This window comes from Triticum dicoccoides, chromosome 5A (assembly GCF_002162155.2).
Source record: "Triticum dicoccoides isolate Atlit2015 ecotype Zavitan chromosome 5A, WEW_v2.0, whole genome shotgun sequence".
Classification (NCBI taxonomy): Eukaryota; Viridiplantae; Streptophyta; class Magnoliopsida; order Poales; family Poaceae; genus Triticum; species Triticum dicoccoides.
This window is the reverse complement of record NC_041388.1, coordinates 21,649,982-21,659,445: the sequence shown is the minus strand read 5'-3', so window position 1 is coordinate 21,659,445 and position 9,464 is coordinate 21,649,982. Positions and strand designations below refer to the sequence as shown.

At 41.4% G+C, this 9,464-nt stretch overlaps 1 long non-coding RNA gene across 2 annotated transcripts; it reads left to right on the top strand.

Annotated features, from left to right (window-relative positions):
* Positions 1 to 6,671: 6,671 nt before the first annotated feature.
* Positions 6,672 to 8,910, top strand: LOC119296846. Of its 2 annotated transcripts, none has more exons than XR_005145409.1 (4): positions 6,672 to 6,755; positions 8,355 to 8,414; positions 8,603 to 8,698; positions 8,813 to 8,910. It is a non-coding gene; the product is annotated as an uncharacterized LOC119296846 (long non-coding RNA). The 2 variants fall into 2 exon arrangements; XR_005145411.1 differs by having other exon boundaries at positions 6,687 to 6,755; positions 8,361 to 8,414.
* Positions 8,911 to 9,464: the final 554 nt, after the last annotated feature.

Below are 9,464 nucleotides of genomic sequence, written 5' to 3'. Positions count from 1 at the left end.
GCGCATCGCCACGAGCATGTCGGACATGGCCGACTCCGACGTCACCCGAAAGAAGTCCACCGTCTCAGCGGCCACCTTTATGTCGTCGACCGCCAATGCTCGCCTTGACGACCCCGCGAGGTCGGTGAGGTCAATGACCGGGACGGAGAAATGGCAGTGGTTTTGGTGAAGAGTTGGTGTGTCGTCGACGGGAATAGACTCGAATGGGTGGTGGAAGATGGCGGGTATTGTGTCCACACCGACGTTGACGAGACCCTTGACGCCGGCCTTTGCGTCGTCCAAGGCATGCGGAGGTGGTCATGGTCGAAGCAGGCCTTGGATGATTGGAGCTAGCTCCTCCATGCAGTGCGTGTGTGGAAGTGAGTGGAGGAGTCGTGCTGCTCTACTGACCGGGATTGCAACGAGTAAATCACACTTAAATTCCGATCCATGCAAAGGCAATTTGTGGAACTTAGGCCCTGTTTGGTTCATAAGTTCTAGGAATTTTTTTAGTCCCAACTTATAAGTCCCAAATTCCTAAAAAGTCCCTATCTGTTTGGTTCCTGGGACTTATAAGTCTCTATAAGACCATATTACAACTATAAGTCCCTATAAGTCCCTCCTTGAAAGTCTTATTTCATAAGTCTCAAATGCCCACTTTAAGTCCCTATAAGTCCCTCCTGTTTGGTTTAGATGGGAATTATAGAAACTTATTTAAGTCCCTAGACCAATAAATCTCTGGAAACAAACACCCTCTTAGTTGCTCAGGTAATGGATCTTTCCATCAGGCACTCGAGGTACGTATGTGGTTTTCATCAACTAAAAAAAGGTATGTGGTTTGGTACGATGGAGGCCACGATGATTTCTTTTTTTCCTTTTTTATTCAGTGTGTGTGGATTATTATGTGCTTCTTTTCTTTTCTTCGATCCATCCGTGGTTTAGTATTAAATTTTAATGGGTGATGCGTCGATTTTACAAGCGCATCAGGATATTCATTCATTAACGGGTCCATTTAATTCCCTCAATCCAATCTAATTAATTTTCTTTTCGATTCGATCCACCAAATTGACGTGTACATGCATCCGTACGTGTCTCACATTATAAAATGCAAAAAAAGTACACACAACTTAATTACACCTACGTACGTACACTGCTGATATCTGCTTCATGAATGCGTGATTAGCTCGCTTATTACTATCCCCTCAAATAAAAGCTAGCTTATTACTACTACCATGCAAAAAAAGTGGACTACTTTTTCTTTTTTGAGATTAGCTTACGGCTACATGTACGTACGTACGTCCACTCCCTCCATCGATGATGGAGTTAATTACACGATAGTACCACATTTGGGGCGGTGGTGGCGAATTGATACCATTTTTGAAAATTTTTACGTGTCAGTACCACGTTTGAGTCGAACTGTTGCGAATCGGGCTAAACCTCGTATTTCTACGTATTGACGCTGGAACTGACCGCCCGGGCCCGCGCGTCAGCTGCCACGCTGGCGAATCGGTACCCGCTCGCTCGCTCGATAGGTGCGATCCGGCTCGAACCGGACCGGCCCGTGCTCTGTCTCTCTCTCCTTTCCTCTATTCCTCTTTTCGTCGACGAACCCTAGCTCCACCGCACGTCTGTACTGCGATGGCGGCGGCGACCCCAGGCGGTGGTGGCGGCAGCGGCGGTGGCGGCAACGGCGATGGCGGCGGCGCAAACAATCCCCTCTTCGGCAGCCGCGCGGCAGGAGAAATCGACGAGAGATCTCCAATCGAGGGCGGCGACGACTACTCGAGCTCTGACTCGTATTCCAGCGACGAGACGAGTTCATGGAGCCCGTACTGTCCATGGAGCAGCGGGTATGGCTGGCACAACAATGGGTGGCGAACCCTAGCTGTAGCCACGAGCTGACCCACGGCTTCGACGGCGTCTTGTAAGTTTTCTCTCTTTTTTTGTTCTCATTTAATTTGTAATTAGGGTTATAGTGTACTGATTAGACAAATTGCATGTGAATTGTAGTTTATATGAAGACATATGGAATGTTAGGATCCATTTTGACAATAATGATCTGTTAGAGAGGAAGTTAAGCTGTTCAGATGTGACATATCTGAATATGGTTGCTTTGATGGAAACACAAGGCTTTAGTATTGATGATCCACTGCTGTTTTACATGGAGACCCCAGGAGAGCAGGGTTTGGAATTGGTTGATAGTAATATTAAACTACAGTTGATCAAGAGGCAGAATGAGGAGAGTTTGGTGCTTAATTTGTTATTTAGGGCTTGTCCACCAGCTGTTAGTGTAGCACAGAAGGGTTTTGCAGAGAAGCAAAATTTAGATCCTATTGTTTATTCTGAGCCTGTGGTTTATGATCTGGCTGATCCTCCTGTTTATGCTGTTGATCAGCAAGGTGTTGCTTATGAACGTCAGAGTAGCTGCTCTATTGCACCTGTAGGCCCTGCTATTTTAACACAAGAGAGCAGGAGTGTTGTAAATCCAAAGTTAAAAGAAGTTGTGGAAGAAGAACAAGATGGCTATGATGCCAGTTATGCATCTTCATCTGAAGGGCAATATGACAGTGACACTAACCCTTATTATACGGGGGATTTAAGGCCTAACTATAATGAGGAAATGAATGATGCTGAAGACATGGAGATGGAAGAGGGAAACAGACAGAGAGAACCAGAAGAGGAAGAGGAAGAAGTACAAGAACAAAATGAGGAAGAAACAGAGGAAGAAGAATTAGAAGAAGAAACAGAGGAGGAAGAACCAGTGCATTATGAGGGTGACACAGAGGTAGAGGAATTATTTGAGTTGGAGGATGATGAGCCTATTGTTCAAGAAGAGGAAGAAAAAATATCTATGCCAGCAAAGAAGAAGCAGAAGCTGCAAGTAAGGAGGGGACCAACAACAAGGTCACATTCCAGTGTTTTAGAAGAAGTGCAACCTGATTGGAAACCATCATCAGATGAAGAAGATAATAGTTTACTTAAGGACAGTGAAGATGATGGGTTTCAGCCACTAGCATTTGTGCTACCTGAAAAAAGGAAGAGCAGGGCAAAGAAGAGGCCACCTAGAGTATGGTACAATGAGGATTTGGATCAACCACACCAACAACTACAACTGCAAATGTGTTTCAGAGATCAACATCAATTCAGAGATGCTTTGTTGAGCCTGCACATCACTCAGTGCAGAGACTTCAAGTATCACAGGAACTCAGATCAAAGGATCATTGTGCATTGCAAGAATTCACAATGCAAGTTCTGCATTGTGGCAGCTGTTATAAAAGGGGAAAACACTTTTGCAACTAAGAAGATGAGATTACAACACACTTGCCCTAGTTCTATTGGAACAAGCAGGGTAAGTGCCAAGTGGCTTGCAAAGCAATATGAGCCACTATTCAGATCGGATGTCAGTACTAGCATACATACACTTATTGATGCCTACATGGAAAAGTATGGTGTGGATGTGCCCAAGGCAATGGCATATAGGGCAAAAAACCTAGCTGTTGAGGTTGTGTTGGGAGATCATAGGAAGCAATACCCAAGGCTGAGAGACTATGCTCAGACTATCATGGATACAAACCCTGGGAGTAGGGTCGTAGTCACCACTGTAACTTCAGCACCCACTCAAAAAATCCCACATCCAGGACCCAGATTCCATGCAATGTTTTACTGCATCAATGGAGCAAGGGAGGGATTTCTACAGGGGTGTAGACCATTCATTGGTTAGTTCATTTTAGCTTGTGCACTACTTTGATTTTTTTTAGTTTCAATAGCTTGCACATATAAATGCATTTAACATGTTATGTTTACATCATGTTTTAGGTGTTGATGATGTTTTATCAAGCTGACCACTGGTGCACAAATCCTTGCTGCCACTGGTAGAGATGGCAATAACAATATATACCCACTGGCATTTGGCATTGTTGGACAAGAGGACAAAGCAAACTGGTGCTGGTTTCTACACCAACTGAAGATTTGTCTTGGAGGAGAAGTTGAACAGTATGGTCCATATACTATAATGTCAGACATACAGAAGGTATGTCTATCCACCTTGCATTGCCTGCTAAATATGTGTTGACATGTGTATTACACAGTAGCTTAGCTGTTTAAATTGTGTGCACCAGGGGCTACTGTATGCAGTGAGTAAAGTTCTTCCTAACAGTAATCAAAGATTCTACTTAAGACACATATAGGCAAACTTCCAAAATGCTGGCTTTAGGGGGGAAGACCTTAAGAAGTGCATGGATAATGCCAGTTATGCATATAATGAACACAAATTTAATAAAGCAATGGATGATCTCAAAGCTGAGAGTGAGCAAGCTTGGCAGTGGCTTAGTGCAATACCCAAGAATACCTGGGCTAGGCATGCATTTGACACAAATTGCAAGACTGACTTAGTTGTCAACAATTTGTGTGAGGTGTTCAACAAGTACATCCTAGATCATAGGAAAAAACCAATAAGAACTATGTGTGATGGTATAAAGGATAAGCAGATGGTCAGGTGACATAGGAATAGAGAGAGTGGAAAGGAGGCTAGATGGGAGATCACACCACATTACAGTGAGAAGTTGGAGAGTGAAAAGGAAAGGGCCAGGTACTGCAAACCCATTCAAGCAGGTGTTAACTTGTGGCAAGTAACTAGTGGGGAGCAAACACATGCTGTAAATTTGGAACTTGAAACCTGCGGTTGCAGAAAGTGGGACCTCAGTGGCATCCCATGTAACCATGCCATCTCAGCAATTAACAAGGCAAAAAGGTTTCCAGAGGACTTTGTAAGCAAAATTTTCAAGAAACCATATTACTTGGCAGCATATGAACCTATGATATATCCTGTCCCTGGTGAGCATGACTGGACAAAGACCCAAGGTCCAGACATAGAACCACCAGCATTTAAAATCAAGAAAGGAAGAAGGAAAGAGAAGATGATAAAGGGAAAATTTGAAGTTCCAAAGCCAAAGTCCACCTCAAGAATGGGGACAATTACTTGTAGCAATTGTGGATTGCAAGGGCATAAATACACAAGTTGCCTTAAACAGTTGAAACCTGAGTTGGCCTTAAGAAAGAACAAACATGTGGTAAGCCCCTTTGAACTACTTCTTCAGTTTGTTGTTTCTGTAAATTACCTTTCTCCCTTGTGCATTTTTTACTTTTAGTATTATTAAGTGTGTTTCCTTTGAATTGTTTTCCAAGCCTGCTGCAAGGAATTCACAAGGAAGAGGTGTTGCTCCTACAGCTCCTCACTACAACAAAATTAACATACCGTGACGAAAAGCCTCATGACGATGGTGGACAATGTCACCGATTACCGCAAATCGGTGACGATAAACGTCACCTAATTGCCTCGGTCTCTGAGCACACCTGGCTGCCAATTTCTGTGACAGTATGGTATTTTCATGACGGATTTGCCAGTGTCACCGAATACTACGAATGTGTGGTGATCATTTTTTTTGTCATGTAATGTCTAGCAGTGGGACCCGCCATAGCTAGTCCAAGGGTTATTGAGAGGTAGGACCCATGCATTAGTTTTGGTAGTGGTACTCTCCATAATTTTTCAAAGGCTATTTAGCGTTGTAATTATTTTGTTCTATCTAATATAAGTAGGTAGTATCCCGCAAATAAAATATAAGTAGGTAGTAGCCATGCAAGACATATATTTTATTATTTTTTATAAATTGAAAACCTTGGTCTGTTTTCTCTTTTTTCTGAGATGGTTATTTTGTTCTTTCTAATATAAATAGGTAGTGACTCGGCAAGAAACTTTAATCGGGCATTTGTGATCGGATGTTGTTTATCTCAAAATAGAAATGGAAATAAGAGAGTGAACGGGCAATGGAAAAAACATATATTTTTAACATAGCTATTTTGTTCTTATATCTGGAATAAATAGGTAGTGGATGTGTTGAAAACTTCAATTGGGCGCTCATAAGGTAATGTCGTTTCGCTCTATGTAAAAAATTAAAATGGAAAGATGAGAGTAGATGGAAAATCTTATTTTTATTCTTATATGTAAATAGATAGTTGTTGGGCAAACAACTTGAATGGAGCACGCATGAGGTGACGTTGTTTCGTTCTATCTAAATTTTTAAATGATTTATCTATATGACGAACCATCCAGTTCTACAACAGATACAAATGATTTCTTTGTCGTTGGATTCCGATCAAAATCAAACCACCAATTCCGTTGTGGTCGGGATCGATGCCGCAGGAATCCTTGTGGGCGAGAAAAACATATTTAAGACCATTGTGTACAAGTTTCGACATATTTATTTACAATTATCTAAAAAAACTACATGGAAAATACTGAATCATAATGTTTATATAAGATTTCCTTTTTTCTAATAATAATTTGATATTTATTTCGAAGTAAATGAATTACATGGTATTAGAGTGGAAGATAAATACTGAAAATAAATCATTCCTCGTGTACACTGTGTCCCCACTCGTCAAGGACCCAGCCAAATTCCTCCTTTTTCACCCGCGAAGAGCCACTGCCTACCCCGTATCTTTCTTCTGCCCCGATTCAACCGGCTCTCTTCTCCCCAAGATTATAGCCCCGATTGGAACGACTGGCGGCGGCAGATCGGGGGAGGTCGCCCTACAGGCCGAGCTCGGATCCACCCAAACATCCAGCCCCGCGAGCACCCGGCCCTCTTCTCCCCCAACTGCAGCGACCCGTGACGTCAGATTGAAAGAGGCTGCCCCGCCGCCGAGGTTGGACCCACCGCATCAACCCGCCCAGTGAGCACCCGACTCTCTTTTCCCCAGCGACCGACGACTTTTCGGTGATTTCCTCATGCCGCCCTCCTCATCCAGCCACCCCTTGGCGTTCAATGATTAGGGTTCATGCATACTAGTACTAATCACCTCGCCCTTCTCTGCAATTAGGATTTGCTACAGCCTGCGATGTTAAAAAGCCTGAACCTCCTACTAGATAACTTTACTTGATATCCTATTAATAGGTCCGTGTGCAAAACCGCAATAGTGACCATGGTTTTGCATTTGTTATAGCCTGCTATTGTCAAAAGGGATGAACCTGAATATATGCTACTATAGCACTGTTAGCCGTTATGGAAAAGTTCAGTTAGGTATGAGATGTGTGGCCTTAGCTGGGAGATTTCTTTTGCTTCCATGTGCTTGTATGGCTACTCTTGCATTCAGAAGAAAATTATATGTTAACCATCTGATGGTTGTACCCTGCTGTAATGAATAGAACTAGATGCTCTTGATCGCTGTATGGTGTCATAATCAGATGAACATAAACACATGAACTAAAGTATGCAGCATATAAAAGGAGAACTAATTACAAGCAGGAAGCAGTGCATCCTTGTATCCCTGTATCTATATGTCAGGATAAACTAGCTTCTTGATGCAACCACTTTATCTATGTTAAAACGTGAAACTGAATTCTATGTTTGTGGTTCTGTTGTCCCATAAATAGTCCTTAACTAGTGCTGTCAAAACTGAATAAAGACTGAGACTGCACTTGATTTTGACTCCTTAAGGAGATGTATAGCTCTGTATCAGTGTACTTTTGTCTACAGTACTAGTCAAAAGAGAACTAAACTTAACCTTTGACATGCCTCTCCTAATTTAGCTACCCATGATGTTAAGCGTCTGAAGCCCACAAGCATTTTCAGTACGCCCAGAACTTGATAAAAGCAGATACATGGTAAACTTTAGTTTTTTTACTATATTCTGACATACTAAGCTGGGTAAAATCAACCTGCTCCTACTTTGCAAACATACAACACCATCCATCGAGCCTTAATTCTGAAATAGCAGTAAAACTTTCTGGTTTCTAAACTATGCCATACTAAGCTGACATACTAAGCTGGGTAAAATCAACCTGCTCCTACTTTGCAAACATACAACACCATCTATCGAGCCTTAATTCTGAAATAGTAGTAAACTTTCTGGTTTCTAAACCATGCCAGTAGCTCCGGTAATCATATATTTTTGCTGTTTTTTTATTCTAAACATTCTAGTCTTGTTTTTATTGGCTTGTTGGCTGCTTCTCCCTGACTGTGACCCAGCTGCACCATGCATGTTGATTTCTTTACTTGTTAGATCCCAATGCGTGAGATCTTCATTTTGTATTTATACATTCTGACATGAACTTCTTGTTGGCACTGCTGCCTGCTTACGAGTTATGACTGTTTTACACAATCTAGTTTCTTTTTGTCTACCACCAATGCGAAGCCAACTTGTAATAGCTAAATCAGTCAGTTACGTTACAAGTACTCCTCCATCCATATGCTTACTCATACTGCAAGCAAGAGTAAATGTTTTCCATTAATTTCACTTTAACAATTAGTTATACACGATATTAGTGCATCCCGTGCTTGCATCCTAACTTATCTACTTTATTATATTCATGTAAGCTCTAGGAAGGGGCTTTGAGAGATGAAGAGGAAGCCACTCTTGCTATGTCCAAAGCAATGGTAATATATCATGTGGACTTACATCTTAAATAATGTGTACATCAGTGTGCATTCACTGGCTTTAATTAGGTTTTATGTTTCCACTTTCAGCAAAATTGTAAGCATTCCAAATACCTTACTTCTAGTCCTATGTCTATCGGATCTTGTCAGTATATATGGAGTGGTAATGTTAGATTTTTCATATATAGGAAAACGGCAAGTACAATAATCAGGAGCCAAGTCCCATTGAGTTTTTCAAAGAGACCCATACTAACAGCATGAGCGAGCCGACACATCTAGCTTATGTAAGATTTCTTCCTTTATTGTTTTTGACTTGAAATGATTCTCATATTGATCGAGTGTATCCATCATATGAACTTTGCCTTACTTGACCATCAATGTTTTCCTTTATACAATAGAATGCAATGGAAAAGAAAAGGGAAACACAATCAGAAGTGACAACCAGTGTTTGTTTCAATGATTGTGGCTGAAGTTCTAAAGGAAGAAAATGCCCATAGCACCTTCCTTTCTAGCATGAGTTATGCATCAAGATCCGGGAGATTTGGGAACTCTAATTCATCAGCAAGGATCTGAGTTCTAGAAGAAAGAATTGAGCAAAAGGATAGAGAGGCGAGAGATGCAAATGACAGGTACTTGTCTTGTTTCTTGTTGTGTTCTTGTTGTTTATTTTTTTCATGCTTTTCTGCCTGTGCATAGTGCCCTCATGATAGTAAGAAAATGCATACACAAATACTTGTGAATAAGACATTTGTCTTCAGTTCTTGTAACAAACCGAGGAGTGCTTTGCTGTTTATATATGGTTTGATCCAAATCCAATAATCCAAAGTAACATAAAAATAATAATTCTTGTAAAGAGAAGTACATGGTTTTTGCTGCTACAACACAAAGGCATGAGAATAAGATTGTAATGCATGGTTTCTAATCCTGAAATCTAGTATGATTTGTTGATTGGTTTATATGCTTGCTTTTTAGTAGAATGATATAGGTTGGTTGAGTTTGATCTAAAAGTTGTTGTCCAAGCATAGTTGCTTCTTGCCTAGGTTACTAACT